A 24961-nucleotide genomic window follows, 5' to 3' on the forward strand; every position below is an offset into this window, starting at 1 on the left:
GGATCCAAGTGATTCATCTTGTCTATCTGTTTTTATTTTATTTTATTTTTCAGCATTTAGTTAGTTTTTATTTTTCTTAGTTTAAAACATTTTTCTCACTTTTTGATTTGATTAGACGTTGAGGATAAACCGGTATTAAAAGCTCCTGTGTCCTTGGACGACCTCGGTATCTTACCAACACTATACTACGTCCACGATGGGTGCACTTGCCCATATGTGTGTTTAGTGTTAGTAAATATCGTGTTTTATAAATTTAAAACTTGGCTAAAAGTGTAAAAAGGGGCTTAAATATACATCTAAAATATATTACACTACACACGCATCAAGTTTTTGGCGCCGTTGCCAGGGACACAAGGATTTTAAGAAAGTTAGGAATCAACGGCCTAATCATATTTTTATTTTTTCTTTAATTTTTAGAATTTTTCGTAGATTTTCAGCTTCTGCAGAGCTCAACACGGGGTCGTGCCTGCTGAACACGCCCCCGTGCTCAATCATTGGAACTGGCAATCCTGTTTTAAGTCAGACAGTAAGCTGAACACGGGGCCGTGTCCACTCAACACGCCCCGTGCCCAAGATTCTCTTACTGAAAACAGAACCGTTAGATCCCGGCGGTTGGTAATTTCTGACACAAACATGAGTGATAGTAATTCTTTTTACTTTCGGCACTCTTATGGTATGTGGTGTCGATTATGTGGAGGCGAACATGAGGAATTAAAATGTTATTTTCTCAATTATAGGCCCCACTATATAGACCCACCGATTCCTTGTAACCTTAAGAGGGGCGAAAGTAAAAATAAGCACTATCTCTCCCTCGAATGCGCCCAACCAGATATTCTAGGAGAAATGCTCCTTGACGAGTTATTTCAACTAGAAGAGCTAATTCTCAATTGGTCAAAAGAACTTAGGAAGGATTTTATAGATCCATCCCAAGATGATGACCATGAGGAAATGTTGGAACCGCATTCCGACAACCTCGTTGCTCCCGAAAATACCTTCATACCTAGAAAGGACTTGGACGATAGTCGTCCCTGTGTCGATTGTGCCGTGAAGGACTCCCCATCGACTTCGTTCGGTGCATACATAGACCTGAGCGATTCGGCATACACCTTCTTTAACGAGAGCCCGGAAAAGGGTTGGACTTGTCCACCTAGAATGAAAATAGGAATTACCCTCACCGATAACCTCTTGCGTTCTCGCCTTAGTATAGGACAATTAAGGTATCTTAGGCACTTTGGGGTTGTTCCCACAAATCAAGAACCACCCGATATAAATAAACTCCTTAGTAGCGACAAACTTCATAAAACAGCTACCCGACACGGGGCCGTGCCCGGCCAACACGCCCCCGTGTCCACCAAAAGATTCCCTTCTGATCAGAACGTCAGAATACGGACAAACTGTGTCAGAATTTTATCTGCACACGGGGCCGTGTCCAGCGAACACGGGGCCGTGTCCAGGAGGCTGTCGTTTTCTATAAATGCAGCCAAAAATCCTGCACATTTGGACCAACTTGGGACAGAGATTTGAAGGAATCTTCTCTCAAACAATCCTAGGTAAGTCTAAAAGAAGGTTCCAACAACCCATCTTGTCCTTTCCTCTTCTAGACATTTCCTTCTTTTCATCTTTCTTCAAGAACTACCATGAAAAGTTTGAATTTTTCAACCTTTGTGGTAGGAAACAAGGAGTTTTGATCATGGAATCTTGGTGAAAACATGTTGTGTAACATTGTTTAAAGTTATTTATGACCAAAAAGTCTACATAAATTCAGAAAATAACTTAGAAACCCAAGATTCCTTGCTTCAAAATTCTGCAGAAAGATGAACACGGGGCCGTGCTCAATGAGCACGGGGCCGTGTCCAGAAACTGTTTCGTCATATAAACTACTTTTGGTTTATTTTTCATAGAATGGCGAGTGAAAACAGCGAAACATCATCCGTTCATTCCTCAAACAGCAGAAGGGGAAGAAGGCCCTCCATTGAAGCTACACTTGTGCACTATGTGATAGCATTGAGGGAAGCTCTCGACGAAATGACGTCAGTAGAGGAGGTCCTTATTGACCGTATTAACGATCTTACAATGGGACTTGAAAGTAGCTTCCAAGAAATTAACCTTTTGCACCAAAGGTTAAACATTCTTGTAGCACCTGCTATGGAGCCAGTCCTTCCACAACAGGACTGGAACTTGGCACTCGGGGTTAACAACCCTACCGGTTGGGACGACTTTCCCGCAGAACCTCCCATGGAACACCCACAAGAAATTCCAGCGGAAGTCGAAACTCCTCAAACTAATGCAAATGAGCCCTCTTTTCTCCTTCCAAGGGAGGTAGAGGAGTGGCTCGCCGATATATGAGGAGGACCACGCCTGGAAAAAGGAGTTCTAAAAAGCCTTATCTAACCAAGATTAGTAGCTTCTTGGAAATTTTGCTATATTAGAATAAAACATAGGGCTAGAACTCCATGGTTTAATATTTATGTACTTTCATCTTTAACTTTATGTAATATCTCTCTATGTTTGCAATGTTATGATGGTTTTTAAGATTGATGGTTGTTTAGCGAATAAAACACACTCATGGTGGTAATGGATGAAAAGGGGAACGAGAAAAATGGACCCATGCACGAAGAACAGAGAACCCGACACAAATCTCCATCACAGAAGGCTCAACACGGGCCGTGCCCAACCAACACGACCCCGTGCTGAGCCACCTGTAGAAAAACACTCAGTTCAGGTAACTGGACACGGGCCGTGTTCAGCGGACACGCCCCCGTGTCCAGGCTTCTGTTTTAATTCTTTAATTTTCGTTACTGGCACCTGACCACGGGGCCGTGCCCGGTCACCACGGGGCCGTGTCCAGGATGCCAGTAACATAAATCTTTGCTTTTTAACCTACTTTTACACATTCTAATCAACCAAAAACCTTATTTTTGGACACACTGAGGACAATGTGTAATTTAAGTGTGGGGGGAATGCTAAAACCTTGAATTTTACAAATCCTAAATACAAGCCTTACACAAAACTCTATTGGAACCGCTAAACACCCCAAATTTTTTTCAAAAACTTTTTCATTTTTTTTTATCATTTACTTGTCTTAGTTTAAGTTGGGAATAACAAGTTCTAAAAAGGTTATATTTTTACAAATTTACAACCGATAGCGTCGTGATAACAAAGAACCAACATAAGAAAATTACGAAACAGCATAACAAGTCTAGTTAAAAATTCGATTATATATACTTGATCACATTAAAAACCTATTCCCACAAAAGTGAGTTTTGAGCCTTTATTGAGCATAAAGATATACATATTTAGACTAAATGCTCATTTTTCGTTTCTTGTGTGAATAGCCGCTTGGTTCTTACAACTCTAGAACTTGCCACGACAATACATTCCCGGTCCTTACCAACTTAAACCCAAGTAAGTGAGTGATGGAGGCATTAGGACTAACCATATTTTTCTTTCTAAACCATTATTTTTCATTTTTTTTACCACCTACCCAAAATCCCCCTAGATAGCCCCTTTGAGCCTAAACCTTTCATTTCATTACCCCAAAACCCTTTTTACCCACCAAAAACCCTTTTTATTTTTCACCCTTTATTTTAGTAACAAGCTCGGTTTTTTGTAAACTCGCCTTTTTTATGTGATGAAAAAAAAAACAATGATGAAGTCAAAAACAAACAAAAGCTATATAAAAGCTTGTTTGGAGAAATACTTCAAAATAAAAAGTCACTAAAAACAAGGTATGTCACGAAAACCGACGCCTTTTACGATTTTCGCCCTTTTTTCTAACTAACCCAACCAACCACCTTTAACCAAAGCCTAACCCTTCACCCCAAAAGTCCTCTTGATATTTACAAAGGTAAAAAGTTAAAAAGGAGGAGGATTGATTGCTTGACAAGCCTATGGAAGGCGTAAGTTCCATGCCGCTCTCGAGTGATTCACTAAAAATTACACCTTCGGCCGAGTGTTGAGTGATCCCCCGCGAGGTATGTGAACTTGTATATAAATGGAATTTTAATAAGGCATGCTATGCCCAAATAAGTAATTTATCTTATGAAACGTTCAAAATAAATCATAACGAATAGGATTGTAAATAAATAAAAATAAAACTTACAAAGACCTTGGATTCCCGACACTCTAGGACAAGCTAAAAACTTTCTCTTCTACCTATTCCATTTGGGAGTGTAAGCCACATTTAAAAGAGTTTTGCTTGAGGACAAGCAAAAGTTCAAGTGTGGGGGTATTTGATGTGTGTAAAATGCAACATATAAATCACATCAATTAAGGCATAAAACTAACCCTTTTTAAGTACTAATGTTGGAAAAAGAGTGTTTTTGTCTTTCTTTTGTATTTTCAGGATGAAATGAGCTCAAAATCACAAAAGAAGCAAAAAGACAACTAATTCTAGCATAAATACAAGAAAAGGAATAAAAGTAGACCGCCCGGACCCTCAACGGCACCTCCCAAGGCAAAGAAGAGAAAACAGAAGACTGAACACGCCCCGTGTTCAGCGAACACGGGGCCGTGCCCAAGAAGCAGCAGAAAAGACAAACCAGTAGAAGCTTCCATTGCCCACCACGGGGCCGTGTCCAGCGGGCATGGGGGCGTGGTGAATGTACAGCAGGCGCATTAATTGTAATTGCGAATTACAATTAATGAAGAGATAGAATGTCAGACGGGCACGGGGGCGTGTCCAGCCTTCTGTTCAGCCTATAAATAGGGGTGCTTGGTTTCATTCCATCTCATCCCTTGGCACACCACCTCTCTCACACTTCATCCACCACCCACCAACACCATAACACCATCATCCACCACCATCATCCATTGTCCATCATAGAGTGTGTGAGTCGTCTCGGGATCCAAGATTGATCGTAAGAGTTCTTGACAATCAAGGCCATGTTTGCCTAAGTCTCTTACATCACTTGGTGAAGACAAGTGTTTAGTATAATACTTTTTATTTTTAATCTTTTGCACTTTTTATTTGGTTTTGTATTAATGACTTTAATAACTAGTTACTTATGTTGAAGGTGATCTTTCTTATCGTTTGTTCGTGGTGTCTTGGCATTATTTTACTGTCTATATAAAATAAAAGATTTTCACCATTCATATCTCCACGGTCTATATGGAGGTATGTTGGCTACCTGGTCGGGGGTTAAGGGAACGGTTTGGTAAGGGTCTTGCCCTTGTTCAGCGTTTAGAGGTCCTGCTTGGGACCTGGGTCAAATTTAGTAGGATCTCCTTCAATGCCCATAGGTATTGGATGGCGGGGATCCAAACTCTTTGACCCCCTCATAAGTTAACTACTATTAATACTATAACCCGGCTATTTAGGACTGTATCCCTGCTGACTCAGACTACTTAGCCGAGGGTAACGTCACCGCCGAAAGCGGGGCCTACCACAATTTGCATTAATAACTTAATTCATTATCTTTCAATAATCCGACCCTTTAAGATTGTATCCTTGCTGACTCAAACTACTGGGTTGAGGGTAACGTCGCCTTCAAAAGAGGGGCCTACTACAATAACTAAGATAATCTCTTAAACAAGTGAAAAGTGCGAAAATAATCAAAGGTTATACTAACACACGTGTCGGATCCAAGTGATTCATCTTGTCTATCTGTTTTTATTTTATTTTATTTTTCAGCATTTAGTTAGTTTTTATTTTTCTTAGTTTAAAACATTTTTCTCACTTTTTGATTTGATTAGATGTTGAGGATAAACCGGTATTAAAAGCTCTTGTGTCCTTGGACGACCTCGGTATCTTACCAACACTATACTACGTCCACGATGGGTGCACTTGCCCATATGTGTGTTTAGTGTTAGTAAATATCGTGTTTTATAAATTTAAAACTTGGCTAAAAGTGTAAAAAGGGGCTTAAATATACATCTAAAATATATTACACTACACACGCATCAATAGTCAGAGATGACTGGGATGTCTTCAATCTTGGGTTTTTCCTCACCGATAGTCACCTGTGCCATATAAATGACACATCCTTTCATCAAACATCTGGATGTCTTTAGCATAGATACTTGTGCAGGCAATCCATGTCGAGTATCTCCCTGAATGGTAAGCGGTTCTCCAGACGGAGTCTTGATTACCACTTGTTTCTTGTTGCACACAATTTGGGCTTGGTTATGCGATAACCAATCCATACCCAACACTACATCGAAACCAGCGAGTTTAAAGGGTAACAGGGATAAAGGAAATGAGTGATTCCTAATGGATATAACACATCCATCTAAAACAGTTGAGACTGTTCCCATAGTCCCATCAGCTAGTTCTACTTCATATTTCACATTCAAGGTTTTAACAGGCAATTTTAACAACTCACAAAACTTATCATCCACAAAGGATTTATCTGCTCCAGAATCAAATAACACTCTTGCGAATACATCATTGATAAGAAACGTACCGGTTATGACGTTGTCGTTCTGGATAGCCTCTTGAACATTCATCTGAAAGACCCTGGCATTGGTCTTTTTCCCATCTTCAGCCTTCTTCACTATCTTCGGGCAGTTAGTCTTGATGTGCCCTTTTTCGTTGCAACTATAACAAGTTGCATCCTTGAGTTTCTTGCACTCAAGAGTCCTATGCTCAGAGGACTTGCATATCCCACATGCTTTCGGCTGGGATTTCTGTTCATATCTGCACTTTCCGAAGTGGTGCTTCTTGCAAACATTGCACTTGGGCCTATCGCCCGACTGTCGGTCATTCTTCTTGGTCTCCGATCCCTTCTTGTGGTCACGATTCCCCCGGTGCTTCTTGCTTGACCTACGTGAATCATCATCTTCACGTTTCCTCTTCTCACCGTCAGCATTTCTCAGAGATCTCTGCCTCACTGCATCCAGTGTGAGAGACAGAGATATATCCGCCATGGATCTAAACGTAGCAGGCCTAGAAGCCTTTACGCTAGCTTTTATCTCTGGGGCCAAACCCCCAATGAAACGCGCGATCCGTTTGGGTTCCTGGGTCACAAGGTACGGAACCAATCTTGACAGGGTGTTGAAACTAGTGAGATATGCCTGGCAATCCAGGTTCTTCATGACCAATGATAAGAAATCAGATTCTATCTTCTCAACCTCGTGCTGAGGGCAGTAGTTTTCTTTGATGAGAGCAATAAATTCCTCCCATGACATGCTATACAAAGCAACCTTCCCAGAGGCTTGAACCAATGATCTCCACCATGCTAGAGCTTCACCCTTAAATGATTGCGATACAAACTTCACCACATCCCTCTCAGCACAACCACTAATGTCCACCACTGTGTCCATTTCGTCCAGCCAGGTCATGCAATCCACAGCGCCTTTTTCCCCAGTAAAATCTCGGGGCTTGTAGGAAACGAAATACTTATACGTGCAACCCCTGGCGCGAGGTGCATCATCGACCACTATCTTCTTAGGACGGACACTATTCTCATTTGATGAGTGTCGATCGTCATCCTTCTTAGGCTTAGACTGGGTCGAGGGTGGTTTGCTGTGATGATCAGAATGGGTTTTTGGTTTAGAGTGTGGTGCAGATCGGGTCCTGCTTCGAGACTCGCTATACTCTTCATATTGCCGATTTAAGGCCGTCTTAACAGCGTCGTCTACCAAAGCTTTCAATTCAGCGCCCGTTATATTAATTTGGGCGTTATCATTGTCATCCTCTTTTGATTGACTATTAACTCCATTTGGGTCAGCCATCGAGATCTTGATCTGCTACAAGGAATATGACATAATTTTATTTAGGAGTTTATTATGGAATTGTCTTTTATGGCAATTCATCAACCATGGTAAACATAGACCATAATTGGTTAATTTGTTACTCACTTTTATTTAGGATTTGAATATAACTTATCCTAATTACAAATAATATTGTTAGTGGCACAAAAGCCTAGTCACAAGGACGTTTTATAATATAAGCCAGGATTTCGGAGAATCAAGGCATGAAGGTTTGAACCATAGTTCTTTTACCCTTTTCTGACAGGGAGTCATAGACTACAACTGTCTTTTGTCTTATATGACAATAAGTATGGCCCGTAGGCACTTTATCACTAATGGATGTTTGATAAGTAATCATCTTAATTGATGATTTAAACCCATGATTCTTAAATCATTAATTTAGGTCTGGAATCCTTCGAAAGATTCTTATAAGAATGACGCGTGTGATTTTAACGAATCACATCTGCCAAGAATGTTAACATGTTTACAGAGGTTAACAGAAATCTGAATCTTTTACTCAGGTCTCACCATCTTGGTCGGGTCTTAATATGACACCAGGCTAGGTCTCACCATTTAAGATTCTTTATTTAGGCAGACTTATTTAAAAAGGAATAATTTTTTTTTATTTATTTCATATAATAATGTATTAAAATGACAAAAATGAAATTTATAAACTTAACATTCCATTAATCATAATAATGATTACACACTGCCCTAAACGGGACTTTCAATAGACAAATACCTACGCAGAGGTTTACAGAAAACAAGTCCACGCAGGGACCAAATACAAGGATAGATGTCCGCACATGGACGAAAGATAAGTCCACGCAGGGACTGAAAGGCAATTGTCCACGCAGGGACTAAACATAATAAATGTCCACGCAGGGACTAAAACAATTAGATGTCCACACAGGGACTTGATTAAAATAGGAAATACAATAGTACATCTAGAGACTAATGATCTCGCTTCTTCTTCCCTTTTAGCAGGTTTGCTAGGCCTTTAAGGAATCCACGATTGTTCTTACGTTTTTGCTCAAAGTCTCGTTCTACCCTATTTAAACGGTGAAGGATTTCTTCTTGTTCTGGTGGGGAAAAACGTGGTTGCTGTGACGGTTGTTGAACCGGAGGTCTAGTAGGTGCTGGATACCCATGAGCTGTGTATCCTAATCCCCAAGGATTTCCATAAGGTCCTTCGGGATGGAGGGCATTGTAATTGGCCGCTACCAAATACGGGTCGGCGTCAGCATAATTATAGTGAGTGTGAGTCGGCAACTCAAACGAGTTGTACGCGATGGAACCGGCGTACGCAGGTATCGGGTTATCATAGCCGAATGGTGGTGGAGGTTGTGCAATTGGTGCAGAATTCACCTCTGCAGGGTGGCTCGAAGGTTCACCCATTTGTGATTCTTCAGGAAATGGCGGAAAATGACTTGCACTCGAGTGGCGAGGGGTGCTAAAGTGAAATTCCCCTCCTCGGGTGGACATCCGCGCGCCTGATCTCCTACGCCTTGGTGGATCTGGAGGTGCTTGATGAACTGGTGGCGGAGGAGGCGGTGGCGTAACTGCCACGAAACGCGAATCCTCGGAAGGATCTTGTTGCTGCTGCTGCTGGTGAGGTGATAAATGGTGAGAGGGTGTAAAATACCACTCGCACTGGTTAAACCTTGCCTGGTAACTGTCGGGACCCTGATAGGGTGTTCCATGAAAGGATGACCCATCAGAGATCTCGATAGGATGGTTGGGAGTACCCCTTGCAGGTTCGATGGGATCCGTGTCCTCGTCCATATCCATCGCATTATCCTCGGAGAAATGGTCTTCGGGTCCTAAAGGGTTAAAACCTACTGGTTCTCGAACATAATCTGCCAGGTTGAACTGGCCTTGAAAGAAAGGAGTAGGGTCGCCATAGGAACGGTGCGAAACAGAACGCTGGAGAGGTATGAAAGAAGGTTAAGGGTTACTGGGCTCGTTCTCCGAATTCGGTCCAAAAGAGTGACGGTATGAAGGTGTCGAACTGTGTGAGGTAGACCGTCTTGCGGGCTCAAAGAGGTTCCTCCTACGCCTCTGAGGTTCTTCGCTCCTTGTGCTGGAAGGAGCTCGCATATGTGAAGGTCCGGCCTCGTGATCATTATGAGTAGTGATCGGCCCTTTGCCTCTTCCTCCTCTTCTAATTGCTGGTGGTATATTTCCTGCTTAACAAATTTTTAAATCACAATAAACAATAAAAGACAAACCAGAACAACAATTCGAATTTGTCCTATGTTCTTGTCTAGACTCGAGTATGTGCAATTGTGTCATTGAGATTAAACACATAAGGATAGTGTTTAATTCACTCAACGTTGGCTCTGATACCAACCAGTCACACCCCGATTTCCACACGTTTCACCGGTGGGCCCGGTGGGGGATTACCGTGACATAGTTGGCAACAATATAGTCAAACCACACAATATTTAAATGCACAGCGGAAGCATAAAGATAGATATATTTCAACCATTCAATGTAATATCCAAGTATCACAAATAGTCGAAATAATCCACAGGGGAACAAAATAAAAATAAAAATTTGTTCAACAGATAATGGCATCCAAGCTTGCGAGACTCTAACGATGCTAAGGAGTGGCCAGCTTATTTCGTGTAGAACCTGCATTTAATCTTTTTGGGGAAAATACGTCAGTTTACACTGGTAAATACATTCAACTGACACTTTTGTAAAAGGTTTAATAAAATTGATTTGAATGCACAAGGCACAAACTCTTTATAACTGTCACACCCCGATTCCACGTGTTTCACCGGTGGGCCCGGTGGGGGATTACCGTGACGTAGTTGGCAACAATATAGTCAAACCACACAATATATAAATGCACAGCGGAAGCATAAGGATAAATATATTTCAACTATTGAATGTAATATCCAAGTATCACAATTGTCGAAATATAATCCACAGGGGATCAAAATAAGATAGAAAATAATTGTTCAACAGATATTGGCATCCATAGCTTGCGAGACTCTAACGATGCTAAGGAGTGGCCAGCCTATTACGCGTAGAACCTGCATTAATCTTTTTGGGGAAAATACGTCAGTTTACACTGGTAAATACATTCAACCGACACTTTTGTAAAATGTTTAATAAAATTGATGTGAATGCACAAGGCACAAACTCTTTATAACTTGGGATAATTTATAATTAAATCTTGTAAAAGAATTACATGTTTACTATGCGTTCGGTCGCCCGGGTCGTGCCAGGTTTAAGGTTAATAGACACGCCACAAAGCATAAAGCCGTGTTAGGAAAACCAACGGTTATACCTTTAATAATATAGCCACATTACGGGTGTACGCCTACACCCGTGTGTCAGGGTCGTGGCCATTTCGTAAAATGATGCCAAGGATATCCGGGACATGGTCATTAAGCTCCCAAAGGCGTAAAGCCAACAAAACAAATTTTTAAACGGGTCACATTGAAATCACCCGACTACTAATGAGTTGGGGTCAATTGCCCGACCAAGCGGTATTTTAAATACCGTAACCCAAACCCGTATAACGGAAAATAAGTTAAAAGTATTTACCTGAGCAAGTAATAATCCTTAATAAACAAATGCAAGTTTCTTTTACTGGTCTCCTACTTTGGAACGAAGGTTTAAACAACCTATTAGAATCCTAACGGGTCTTTAATTTAGCCTTAGCTTAGACCGGTCAGTTTCAAAGGATAATTACGGTTTAATCGCGTGAAAGGCGAAAACCGGGAATCGAATGTGGTTTGCACCCAACAAGTTTGAAGACTTGTTTTATATGGGTAATATAACCCCACTCTGGATTTTGAGGTTAAAACAATAAGGTTTGACCCGTTTCGGCTAGTTTATGTAAACTAGTTACATAAACCGAACCGTGCGCGCAAAAGGCGTAACGGGTAACCGTAAGAGTCCTACACCAATTTCCCTAAGTCAATATGCTTTAAAGAGGTTGTGGTATCAGTAGGATACCTTCCATAATACCCGTAACGAGTTTAAACCCATTATATGCCCCGTAGGGGTATTTCGGTCATTTTAAAGATTATAAAAGAGGTTTCTGAGTTCTACAGGAAATCTGAGTTTTCCGAACAGCTTATAAAGTCCAAAATACTCTATTTATTATTTAAAATCAGTAGCAACTGGAATCGGGTCAAAATACCTTGTAGAACTCAAGTTATGCTCGAAAAAGGTATATTCGGTATTTACCGAACCGATGCCATAACCGCAGGTTATGAGCAGGTTAAAAATAATTAAAAATCTTTAAAAATTTCAAAATATTATTTTACATCAGTGTATACAAGGTTTGGTGCCGAAATTTGGGTTTAGATAGGCTTTATGCTAAATGCGCCGTTTAATTACTAAAGTTTCCGTAATTGCGCTATTTAGCATAACTCCTATTCTAGACCTCGGATTGACGTGAAATTTTTAGGGACATGCTTAGAAATCAGTAACTAAGGTTATTGTCCTTTCACATATTCAAAATTCTCGTTTTAAAGTAAAAAGGGCGTTACGGTCAACTTTTAAGCATTTAACGAAAATGTGCTAAAGACTTGGACAACAACGAACCGGTCACAGAGGGTTAAACCATCATGTAACCTGGTCCTAAGAGAGTCTTAAGGCATATCTAACTAATACCAAAACGGGTCAGAACTGAAGTCAAAGCAAAAGTCAAAGTTTTGCGACTTTCGGTTCCGAACCGGGTCAAAACAGTAAATGGTCGGATCAAACAAGCTTAGACTAGTTAATATACTTATTATCAAGTTATATGAGTGTTAAAACAGGTTACACGCTATCTACATTACTGATTATGCATAAAATCGCAAAATAGCATTCTGTTGACTTTTTCTAAGCAAGTTTGACTCGACATTCGGACTAGTTAGAGTGGGAATCAGAGGGTGCCCTTTCAGGGGTTTAAAGCCCACATGATTACCAACATATAACTACTTTTGATTCGACAAAACACTGAACCATTTGTGATTTATCGTAAAGTTAATCGTTAATTACGACGGATTGACTTTCAAGCTATAACTGTCACACCCCGATTTCCACATGTATCACCGGTGGGCCCGGTGGGGGATTACCGTGACGTAGTTGGCAACAATATAGTCAAACCACACAATTATATGAATGCACAGCGGAAGCATAAAGATAAATATAATTCAACCATTGATTGTAATATCGAATGTATCACAAATAGTCGAATGGTATCCACAGGGGGATCAAGATAATAAAAAGTATTGTTCAACAGACAAGGCATCAAAATCTTGCGAGACTCTTTAAGATGCTAAGGAGCTATAGCCAGCCGATTACGTTTAGTACCTGCAGTTAATCTTTTTGGTAAAATACGTCAGTTTACACTGGTAAATACATTCAACCGACACTTTTGTAAAATGTTTATTAAAATTGATTTGAATGCACAAGGCACAAACTCTTTTATAACTTGGGATAATTTATAATTAAATCTTGTAAAGAATTACATGTTTGCCATGCGTTCGGTCGCCTGGGTCGTGCCGGGTTAAAGTTTAATAGACACACCACATAGCATATAACACCGTGGCGGGTAACCAACGGCTATACTTTTATAGTTATAGACATAATGCCGGGTGTACGCCTACACCCGGATGTCGAGGTCGTGGCCATTTCGTAAAATGATGCCAAGGATATCCGGGACAAGGTCATTAAGCCCCCAAAGGCGTTAAGCCAACAAAACAAGTTTTAAACAGGTCACATTGATAATACCCAACTACAAATGAGTTGGGGTCAATTTCCTGACCAAGCGGTATTTTAGATACCGTAACCCAAGCCCGTATAACGGAAAATAAGTTAAAAGTATTTACCTTTGCAAGTATAATCCTTAATTGAATAAATCACAGATATCTTTTACTGGTCTCCTAATCTGGAACGAAGGTTTTAAAATAACCTATTAGAATCCTAACGGGTCTTTATATTTGCCGTAGCTTAGACCGGTCGGTTTCAAGGATAGTTACGGTTTAATCGCTTGAAGGGAGAAAACCGTGAATGGAGTGTGATTTTTGACCCAACAAGTTTGAAGACTTGTTTTATATGGGTATAATAATCATACTCTGGAATTTGAGGTCGAAACAATATGGTTTGACCCGTATCGGCTAATCTATGTAAACTAGTTACATACGCCGAACCGTGCGCGCAAAAGGCGCAACGGGTAACCGTAAGAGTCCTACACGATTTTCCTAAGTCAATATGCTTTAAAGAGGTTGTGGTATCAGTAGGATACCTTCCATAATGCCCGTAACGAGTTTAAGTTGATATTATGCCCCTTAGGGTTTTTTCGGTCATTTTAAAGACTTTTAAAAGGGGTTTTAGAGTTCTACAGGAAATCTGAGTTTCCCGAACAGTTTATAAAGTCTAAAATACTTTATTTATTATTTAAAATCAGTAGCAACTGGAATCGGGTCAAAAGACCTTATAGAACTCAAGTTATGGCTGAAAAGGGTATATTCGGTATTTACCGAACCGTTGCCATAACCGCAGGTTATGAGCAGGTTAAAAATAATTAAAAATCTTTAAAAATCCCGAAATATTATTTTACATCAGTGAGTAAAAGGTTTGGTGTCGAAATCCGGGTTTAGGTAGGCGTTATGCTAATTGCGCTATTTAATTACTAAAGTTTCGTAATTTGCGCTATTTAGCATAACTCCTATTCTGGACCGCGGATTGACACGAAATTTTAGGGACATGCTTAGAAGTCAGTAACCAAGGTTATGATCCCTTCACGTGTCCGAAATACTCGTTTTATTTTGATAAGGGCGTTACGGTCAACTTTTAAGCAATTAACGGAAATGCGTAAAAGACTCGGACAAACAACGAACCGGTCACCGAGGGTTATACCATCATGTGACCTGGTCCTAAGAGAGTCCTAAGGCATATCTACATTGCACTAAAACGGGTCAGAACTGAAGTCAAAGCAAAAGTCAAACTTTTGCGACATTCGATTCCGAACCGGGTCAAAACAATAAATGGCCGGATCAAACAAGCTTAGACTTGTTAATATACTTGTTATCATGTTTTATTAGTGTTTAAACAGGTTACATATCATCTACATTACAGATTATATGTAAAATCGCAAAATAGCTTTCTGTTGACTTTTTCTAAGCATGTTTGACTCGCCATTTGAACTAGTTAGAGTGGTGATCAGGAGGAACCCTTTTAAGGGTTTATTACCCACATAAATACCAACACATAACTATCTTTGATTCGGCAAATCACTGGACCATTCGTGATTTATCGCAAAGTCAATCGTTAATTACGACGGATTGACTTTTAAGCTAAACTAAGTAAGAACTCAACTAAGAATGGTTAAGGAAGCTTACCAAGGTCCTATGCACGACTAGGAATGGATTGGTTCTGCTTTGGAGTTCCAGAGATGATCAGAAGAGCAAGTGAACGTGTGAGGAACATTGTTGTGCAATGAGGCCCTTATATAGTGCTCCTAAGGCCTTAGATTATTGACAAACAAGTCTACCCATGCTCCTTGATCATCAACATATGTCCTATAGTGCTAGGGAGTGATTAGGGGTCACCCATACCTCTGGGAAACCCATACATTAATGTTCTGCCGCTTTAAACAGCCAACAGCCAACTTTCTGTCGCTGGGTATCGCTTACGGACCGTATGGCTTGGGCCTTGCGGTCTGTAAGCCTATGGCGGAATAACTTTTACCCTTTCACCCCCTTACGGTCCGTAAGGCAGTACCTTTGCGGTCCGTAAGGGATTATTTTTAAATCTTTTTAAATCTTTTGTAATGATTAACGAAATCTTCGATAATTAATAACCTGACCTTTCGGGTTTGAAGGGGTAACTTTGCGATTTGGCCCTCGGTTAATTACAATTAAGGGCCTCGTGCCTTTTACCCGTACTATTAAGCCCCTGGTTAGTTTAATTATTATCCGGAAAGCCTTAACTTTCATTGTTGACGCTTTTAACCCCTCTCGTACGAATTTGATCATAACTTTCTCGTTTTAAAACGGAATTTCACGGAATTTATATAGTACATTATAGTGAGCGTATTTTACTGTTACAAAGCCTCGGGTTCGTCAAAGGGTCACTCAGAGGTATAATTAAACATGTTGACACAGTTAACCCCTGCAGCTTGTAATCTCTCACTTTCTTCCGCGTTTCGCTTTCGTACGATCCATGATTTATTCGTTTGAAGGTACGAGCATCGTTTTAGGTTTTACTATACAGTATACTTACCCTTTGTCGTCATTTATAACCCTCGAATTTACATACTTTCAAGGTTTGTCAACTTTAGTCCTTTATTTCATATCTAATGCCACGTGTAAACTAATGACACGTGTTAACACATTATTGGACACAAAATTTCGAGGTGTTACATCCTCACCCCCTTAAAATAAATCTCGACCCGAGATTTACTCAAACAAATAAGGGTATTTCTCTTTCATCGTGGCTTCAACTTCCCACGTGAATTCGGGACCTCTACGGGCATCCCACTTGACCTTTACTATAGGTACATGCTTTCTTCGAAGCTTTTTCACCTGTCGGTCTTCAATCGACAAAGGCTTCTCCACAAACTTCAAGCTCTCATCTATATGCACATCTGTGTGTAGGATCACCAATGATTCATCAGCGAAGCACTTCTTTAGATTGCAGATGTGGAACACATTGTGAATTCCATTGAGCTCTTCTGGTAAGTTCAACTTATAGGCAACTGACCCGACACGTTCGATAACCTCGAAAGGTCCTATGTATCTCGGGCTCAGCTTGCCCTTCTTACCGAAACGCATCACCCCCTTCCAGGGCGATACTTTAAGTAATACCTTTTCACCTACTTCGAAGTGAAAATCCTTACGCTTTGGATCGGCGTAACTTTTCTGCCTATCACGGGCAGCTTTGAGATGCTCTCGAATCTGGACAATCTTGTCCGTTGTTTCGAAGACTATCTCTGGTCCTGATAATTGGACCTCTCCAACTTCCGCCCAACAAACCGGCGATCTACACTTTCTACCGTATAATGCCTCGAAAGGCGCAGCCTTTATGCTGGTATGGTAGCTATTGTTGTAGGAGAATTCGATTAGTGGTAGGTTCTTATCCCAACTACCACCCAAATCGATAGCACATGCACGCAGAATGTCTTCCAACATTTGAATAGTACGCTCACTCTGACCGTCTGTCTGAGGATGGTAAGCCGTACTAAAATTCAAACGTGTGCCCAAAGATTGCTGGAAGCTTTTCCAGAAATGAGACGTGTATCTAGCATCTCGATCAGAGATAATAGACACAGGTATGCCATGCAGGGATACAATCTTATCTACGTATAACTGGGCTAATGTGTCGGAGCTATAAGTCTCCTTGATGGGTAAGAAATGAGCTGACTTAGTCAGTCTATCGACTATAACCCATATCGTGTCATTTCCTTTCCTTGTTTTGGGTAACTTGGTAATAAAATCCATAGTTACACATTCCCATTTCCATTCAGGAAGTTCAGGCTGTTGTAGCAAGCCAGATGGCTTTTGATGCTCAGCCTTGACTTGCGCGCAAGTTAAGCATTTTGCTACATAAGCGGCTACAGACTTTTTCAAGCCTATCCACCAATAATTCGCCTTTAGATCCTGATACATTTTATCTGCTCCAGGATGGACAGAATATTTGGAACTATGGGCTTCTTGGAGGATAACATCTCGTAGTCCTCCATATATAGGAACCCATATTCGCCCATTCAATCGTAAAATTCCATCCTTGCTAAGAGTTAACTGCTCCTCAGTTACTCCTAACTTTTCCTTAGGATAATTAGCTTCCAACACAGCCTCTCGCTGTGCAGCTAATATCCTTTCTATCAAATTATTCCTTACTTCAATGCTCTTGTCATTGATTCGAATGGGTTTCACCCTTTCCTTCCTACTCAGGGCATCAGCGACTACATTCGCCTTGCCGGGATGATATCTGATTTCACAATCATAATCATTTAAGGTTTCCATCCAACGGCGTTGCCTCATGTTTAATTCCTTCTGGTTAAACAGATGTTGAAGGCTCTTGTGATCTAAATAGATCACAAACTTGATTCCGTACAGATAATGCCTCCACAGTTTTAGTGCGAACACGACGGCACCCAACTCCAAGTCATGGGTGGTGTAATTCTTTTCGTGCACCTTCAACTGTCTCGACGCATAGGCAATAACCTTGCCTTTTTGCATGAGCACACACCCCATGCTAGTGTGTGACGCGTCGCAGTAAACTACGAACTCTTCGGTACCTTCCGGTAGTGTCAACACAGGAGCGTTGCTCAGCTTTTGCTTTAGAATATCAAAGGACTCTTGCTTCTTAGGGCCCCAAACAAACTTCTCCTTCTTCTTGGTCAAGGAGGTTAAGGGCGCAGCAATCCTTGAAAAATTTTCAATGAATCTCCTGTAGTATCCTGCTAACCCCAGGAAACTACGAATTTCGGTAGGCGTCTTTGGCTCTTGCCAATTCATGACCGCCTCTACCTTAGCGGGATCCACCTGGATACCACGCTCGCTGACGACATGCCCTAGAAATTGGACTGCTCGTAGCCAGAATTCGCACTTAGAGAATTTGGCATAGAGTTTCTCCTGATGTAGCAGTTTGAGAATACAGCGAAGGTGTTTCTCATGGTCAGCTTGGTTCTTCGAGTATATAAGAATGTCGTCGATGAAAACGATGACGAATTTGTCCAAGTACGGCTTGCAGACGCGATTCATGAGATCCATGAACGCAGCCGGTGCATTTGTGAGCCCAAAAGGCATCACTAGGAACTCGTAGTGACCGTAACGAGTCCTAAATGCTGTTTTATGTACGTCTTCATCTCTGACTTTCAGTTGATGATAGCCTGACCTCAAATCGATCTTCGAAAAGTAACTTGCCCCTTGTAACTGATCGAACAAATCGTCGATCCTCGGCAAGGGATATCTATTCTTTATCGTGACCTTATTAAGCTCGCGATAGTCGATGCATAGGCGCATCGATCCGTCCTTCTTCTTCACAAACAGGACAGGTGCTCCCCAGGGAGAAGAACTAGGTTTGATGAAACCTTTCGCTAACAGTTCATCCAGCTGGGTCCTCAACTCCTTCATTTCTGTTGGTGCTAGTCTGTAAGGTGATCTTGCAATAGGAGCTGCTCCAGGGATGATATCGATTCTGAATTCCACTTGCCTATCTGGTGGCAACCCAGGTAGATCTTCGGGGAAAACTTCTGGATACTCCAAAATGACGGGAATATCTTCTATCTTTGGTTTGGGCTCTTCAATAATCACCTGTGCCATGTAGATGACACAGCCTCTTTTTAGACATCTTGAATCCTTGAGCATAGTTACGTTCTCGGGCAATCCGTACTGCGTATCTCCTCGAATGGTAAGCGATTCACCAGTCGGAGTTTTTAGCACTATATGTTTTCTGTTGCATACGATCTGGGCTTGGTTGTGGGATAACCAGTCCATACCCAGAACTATGTCAAAACCAGCCAGTTTAAAGGGAAGTAGAGATAGAGGAAAAGAGTGGTTCTTAATGGATATCACACATCCATCTAGTATAGTGGAGACGGTTTCTACAGTGCCATCTGCTAGCTCTACCTCGTAATTCACATTTAAGGTTTTGACAGGCATATTCAGCAATTTGCAAAACTTTTGGTCTACGAAGGACTTATCAGCGCCTGAATCAAAAAGTACTCTTGCAAAGATATTATTTACGAGAAAAGTACCTGTGATTACGTTATCGTCTTGCAAAGCTTCCTTCACATCCATCTTGAAGACTCTAGCATTATTCTTCTTGGCCTCTTCAGGCTTCTTGGCATACTTAGGGCAGTTGCTTTTAATGTGCCCCTTCTCATTGCAGTTATAGCAGGTCGCATCTTTTATCTTCTTGCAGTCCACAGTCTTGTGGTCCTTGGACTTGCACAGTCCACAAGTATACGACCTCGACTGAGACTGTGAGTTCGACCCAAGACTACATTTCCCAAAGTGATACTTCTGGCAGTTTTTGCACTTGGGCTTTTCTCCAGATTGTTGCCCATCTTTCCTCGACTCTGACCCTTTCTTGCCATCACTGTTCCCACGGTGTTTCTTGCCCGACCTTCGTGAGGTATCGTCCTCACGCTTCCTCTTCTCGGCCTCTTTGTTCCTCAGCGACCGTTGCCGGACCGCATCCTGAGTGAGGGACAAAGATAAGTCGGTCACAGATCTGAAGGTCGTTGGCCGAGAGGCCTTCACGCTTGCCTTAATCTCGGGGGCTAACCCACCGATGAAACGAGCGATTCTCCTTGGCTCCGGGGTTACCAGATATGGAACCAACCGAGACATTGTGTTGAAGCCCGTTAGGTAAGCTTGGCAGTCGAGGTTTGTCATCACCAATGACACAAAATCGGATTCTATCTTTTCCACCTCGTGTTGAGGGCAGTAATTTTCTTTGATGAGAGAAATGAATTCCTCCCATGTTATGCTGTATAGCACAGCCTTTCCCGAGGCCTGAACCAAAGCCCTCCACCAAGCCAGGGCCTCGCCCTTAAACGATTGCGACACAAACTTTACCACGTCCCTTTCCGCACAGCCACTGATGTCCACCACGGTGTCCATCTCATCCAGCCACGTCATACAATCGACTGCGCCTTTCTCCCCCGTGAAGTCTCGGGGTTTACAAGACACAAAGTACTTGTAGGTGCAGCCCCTGGCACAGGAGGCATCAGTATACTCCCTTTCACGACGAACACTGTTTTCATTGGACGAGTGATTATCATTGTCCTTCTTGGGCTTGGACAGCGGTTTGCTGTGGGATTTTGAGTATGTTTTCGGCTTGGAGAGTGGTTTGGATACGGTTCTGCTCCGAGATTCGGTATATTGTCGATCTAGAGCTGCCTGAACAGCGTTGTCAACAAGAGCTTTTAATTGAGCGCCCGTTAAATGTACTTGGGCGTTATCATAATCGTCTTCACTTGTATGACTATTTTCTCCATTAGGGTTCGCCATGGTAACTTGAATCTGTTACAGAAGATAACGAAAATTTTGTTTAGGAGTTTATTATTGAATTGTCTTTTATGGCAATTCATTAACCATGGTAACAGAGACCATATCTGGTTAATTTGTTACTCACTTTTTATTTAGGATTTGAACATACCTATCCTAAATACAATTTATATTGCTAGTGGCATAAAGCCTAGTCACGAGGACGTTATATAATATTAGCCGAGATTACAGAGAATCAAGGTATGAAGGTTTGAACCGTAGTCCTTTTTACCCCTTTCTGACAGGGAGTCATAGACCACCACTGTCTTTTGTCTTACTATGACAATGATTATGGCCCATAGGCACTACATCACTAATGGATGCTTAATAATTTCGGCCCGTAGGCACTACATCGTTAATGGATGTTTAACAAGTGATCATCTTCATTGATGATTTAATCCATGATTTATTATATCATTAATTTGGGCCCTGGAATCCTTAGAAGGATTCTTATTCAAGAATGACGTGTGTGATTTTAACGAATCACATCTGCCATGAACGTTAACATGATTACAGAGATTAACCGGAATTCTGAATCTTTTAATCAGGTCTTACCATCTCGGCCGGGTCTAAAAGACACCTGGCTAGGTTTCACTCTTAAGATTCTTTATTTAGGCAGATTTAATTTAAAAGGAATGATTTTGATTTAAACAAAAATGAAATTTTAACATAACATTCCATAACTTCAAGTACGGTTACACGTTGCCCTAAACGGGACTCTTAAACAAGTACATACCTACATAGAGGTTAATAAAGAGACAAGTCCATTTGGGAATAAATAAAAATAAAACCTAAAAAGATCTTGGATTCCCGACACTCTATGACAAGCCAAAAACTTTCTCTTCTACCTATTCCATTTGGGAGTGTAAGCCACATTTTAAAGAGTTTTGCTTGAGGACAAGCAAAAATTCAAGTGTGGGGGTATTTGATGTGTGTAAAATGCAACATATAAATCACATCAATTAAGGCATAAAACTAACCCTTTTTAAGTACTAATGTTGGAAAAAGAGTGTTTTTGTCTTCCTTTTGTATTTTCAGGATAAAATGAGCTCAAATTCACAAAAGAAGCAAAAAGACAACTAATTCTAGCATAAATACAAGGAAAGGAATAAAAGAAGACTGCCCGGACCCTCAACGGCATCCTCCAAAGCAAAGAAGAGAAAACAGAAGCCTGAACACGCCCCGTGCTCAGCCAGCACGGGGCCGTGCCCAAGAAGCAGCATAAAAGACAAACTGGTAGAAGCTTCCATTGCCCACCACGGGGCCGTGTCCAGTGAGCACGGGGGCGTGGTGAAAGTACAGCAGGCGCATTAATTGTAATTGCGAATTACAATTAATGAGGAGAGAGAGTGTCAGACGGGCACGGGGGCGTGTCCAGCGGACACGGGGCCGTGCCCAGCCTTCTGTTCAGCCTATAAATAGGGGTGCTTGGTTTCATTCCATCTCATCCCTTGGCACACCACCTCTCTCACACTTCATCCACCACCCACCACCACCATAACACCATCATCCACCACCATCATCCATTGTCCATCGTAGAGTGTGTGAGTCATCTCGGGATCCAAGATTGATCGTAAGAGTTCTTGACAATCAAGGCCATGTTTGCCTAAGTCTCTTACATCACTTGGTGAAGACAAGTGTTTAGTATAATACTTTTTATTTTTAATCTTTTGCACTTTTTATTTGGTTTTGTATTAATGACTTTAATAACTAGTTACTTATGTTGAAGGTGATCTTTCCTTATCGTTTGTCCTTGGTGTCTTGGCATTATTTTACTGTCTATATAAAATAAAAGAGTTCACCATTCATATCTCCACGGTCTATATGGAGGTATGTTGGCTACCTGGTCGAGGGTTAAGGGAACGGTTTGGTAAGGGTCTTGCCCTTGTTCAGCGTTTAGAGGTCCTGCTTGGGACCTGGGTCAAATTTAGTAGGATCTCCTTCAATGCCCATAGGTATTGGATGGCGGGGATCCAAACTCTTTGACCCCCTCATAAGTTAACTACTATTAATACTATAACCCGGCTATTTAGGACTGTATCCCTGTTGACTCAGACTACTTAGCCGAGGGTAACGTCACCGCCAAAAGCGGGGCCTACCATAATTTGCATTAATAACTTAATTCATTATCTTCCAATAATCCGACCCTTTAGGATTGTATCCTTGCTGACTCAAACTACTGGGTTGAGGGTAACGTCACCTTCAAAAGAGGGGCCTACTACAATAACTAAGATAATCTCTTAAACAAGTGCAAAAGTGCGAAAATAATCAAAGGTTATACTAATACACGAGTCGGATCCAAGTGATTCATCTTGTCTATCTGTTTTTATTTTTATTTTATTTTTCAGCATTTAGTTAGATTTTATTTTCTTAGTTTAAAAACATTTTTCTCACTTTTTGATTTGATTAGACATTGAGGATAAACCGGTATTAAAAGCTCTTGTGTCCTTGGACGACCTCGGTATCTTACCAACACTATACTACGTCCACGATGGGTGCACTTGCCCATATGTGTGTTTAGTGTTAGTGAATATCGTGTTTTATAAATTTAAAACTTGGCTAAAGGTGTAAAAAGGGCTTAATTATATATCTAAATTATATACACACCAACACACATCAAGTTTTTGGCGCCGTTGCCGGGGACACAAGAATTTTAAGAAAGTTAGGAATCAACGGCCTAATCATATTTTTATTTTTCTTTTTAATTTTTAGGATTTTTCTTAGTTTTTCAGCTTCTGCAGAGCTCAGCACGGGCCGTGCCTGGTCGGACACGGGTCGTGCCCAGCGTCGTTACTGGCAGTTTTTAGTTTTCCAAGTTACAGAAGGCTGACCACGGGGCCGTGTCGGTGCAACACGGGGCCGTGTCCAACTTCCAGTAACTGGGGTCTGGAAAATATTAACTGAAACTCCGACCATGGGCCGTGTTCGCTGAACACGGGGCCGTGGTGAACCTTCTGACCAGCATTCTTTTCTGTTTTTATTGCAGGACTTGGAACCCGACGCCAATCTTACATAGTGTATGAGCTCCAGTTCTAATAAGGACATAAAGGAACCTCTAGAAGAACCCGAACGCTTTCTCAGAAAAAGATTAAAAGCTAAAAATCAAGAGAAGGTTTCGGGTGATCCACCTCCAATGGCGGACCAACGTACCCTCATGGATTATCTACGACCTACCGTAGGTAACCTAGGCGCCGCTATCAATGCTCCGAATGTCGAAGCTAATAACTTCGAACTTCGGCCGCATTTGATACAAATGCTCCAAAACTCCGCAACCTTCCACGGGCTTGCGGATGAGGATCCCCATCTACATATCACCAATTTCTTAGAAATATGTGATACCTTTCGGATCAACGGAGCATCAAATGACGCCATCCGCTTCCGTATGTTTCCTTTCTCACTGAAAGACCGAGCGAAAGCTTCGCTCAACGCCCTCCCAGCTGGATCGGTAAACACCTGGGATGAACTAGCCCAAAAATTTCTATATAAGTATTTCCCTCCCGCTAAAACTGCTAAATTAATGACTGAAATTAATACATATTCACAAGAGGACGGGGAATCCTTATATGAAACTTGGGAAAGGTTCAAGGAGTTATTACGCAAGTGTCCGCATCACGGCCTTGCGATATGGCAGCAAGTATCCACTTTCTATAATGGATTGTTGCCACACACAAGGCAGACACTTGATTCTAGCTCCGGGGGACTTTTAGGTAATCGAAGCCCACACGAAATATATAATCAAATTGAGGAAATTGCTCAAACCAATTTTCAATGGCACACCCCCCGGGGGAATAAATCTATTGCCCCGGGCGCCCATAAGGTCGATGAAAGCACTTCTTTACAAGCCCAAATTGAGGCCCTTTCTTCAAAGATAAAAAAGTTGGAAATGACAAAAACAGTCTCGGTTATGGCTTGTGAAGGGTGCGGTGGGTCACATGAAAATTGGAGTTGTATGAAAGAAACGGACGATCAACAAGAAATGGTAAACTACATTGATAATAGACCTAGGCCGTCGGGTCCCCCAACGGGAACTTACAACCAAGGATGGCGAAACCACCCAAACCTTGGTTGGAGGGAACCCGGCAATAGTAGTAACCAACAAACCCAACGAACAAACTTTCAACAACCAAGAAATGAGTCACAAAATTTCACTCAACAAAGTGGACGAGAAAGGCTCGAAGATACTATATCTCGCCTCATCTCCGACACTGAAAAGAAAAACTCGGAAAGATTTCTACAATTAGAATCAAATTTTAGAAATC

At 41.4% G+C, this 24961-nt stretch overlaps 1 non-coding gene across 1 annotated transcript; it reads right to left on the reverse strand.

The window, feature by feature from the left end:
- Positions 1 to 24213: 24213 nt before the first annotated feature.
- LOC118489413 lies at positions 24214 to 24320 on the reverse strand. The gene has a single exon (XR_004887432.1). It is a non-coding gene; the product is annotated as a small nucleolar RNA R71 (small nucleolar RNA).
- Between the last annotated feature and the right edge of the window lie 641 nt (positions 24321 to 24961).

Source organism: Helianthus annuus, chromosome 17, assembly GCF_002127325.2.
Source record: "Helianthus annuus cultivar XRQ/B chromosome 17, HanXRQr2.0-SUNRISE, whole genome shotgun sequence".
Taxonomy (NCBI): domain Eukaryota; kingdom Viridiplantae; phylum Streptophyta; class Magnoliopsida; order Asterales; family Asteraceae; genus Helianthus; species Helianthus annuus.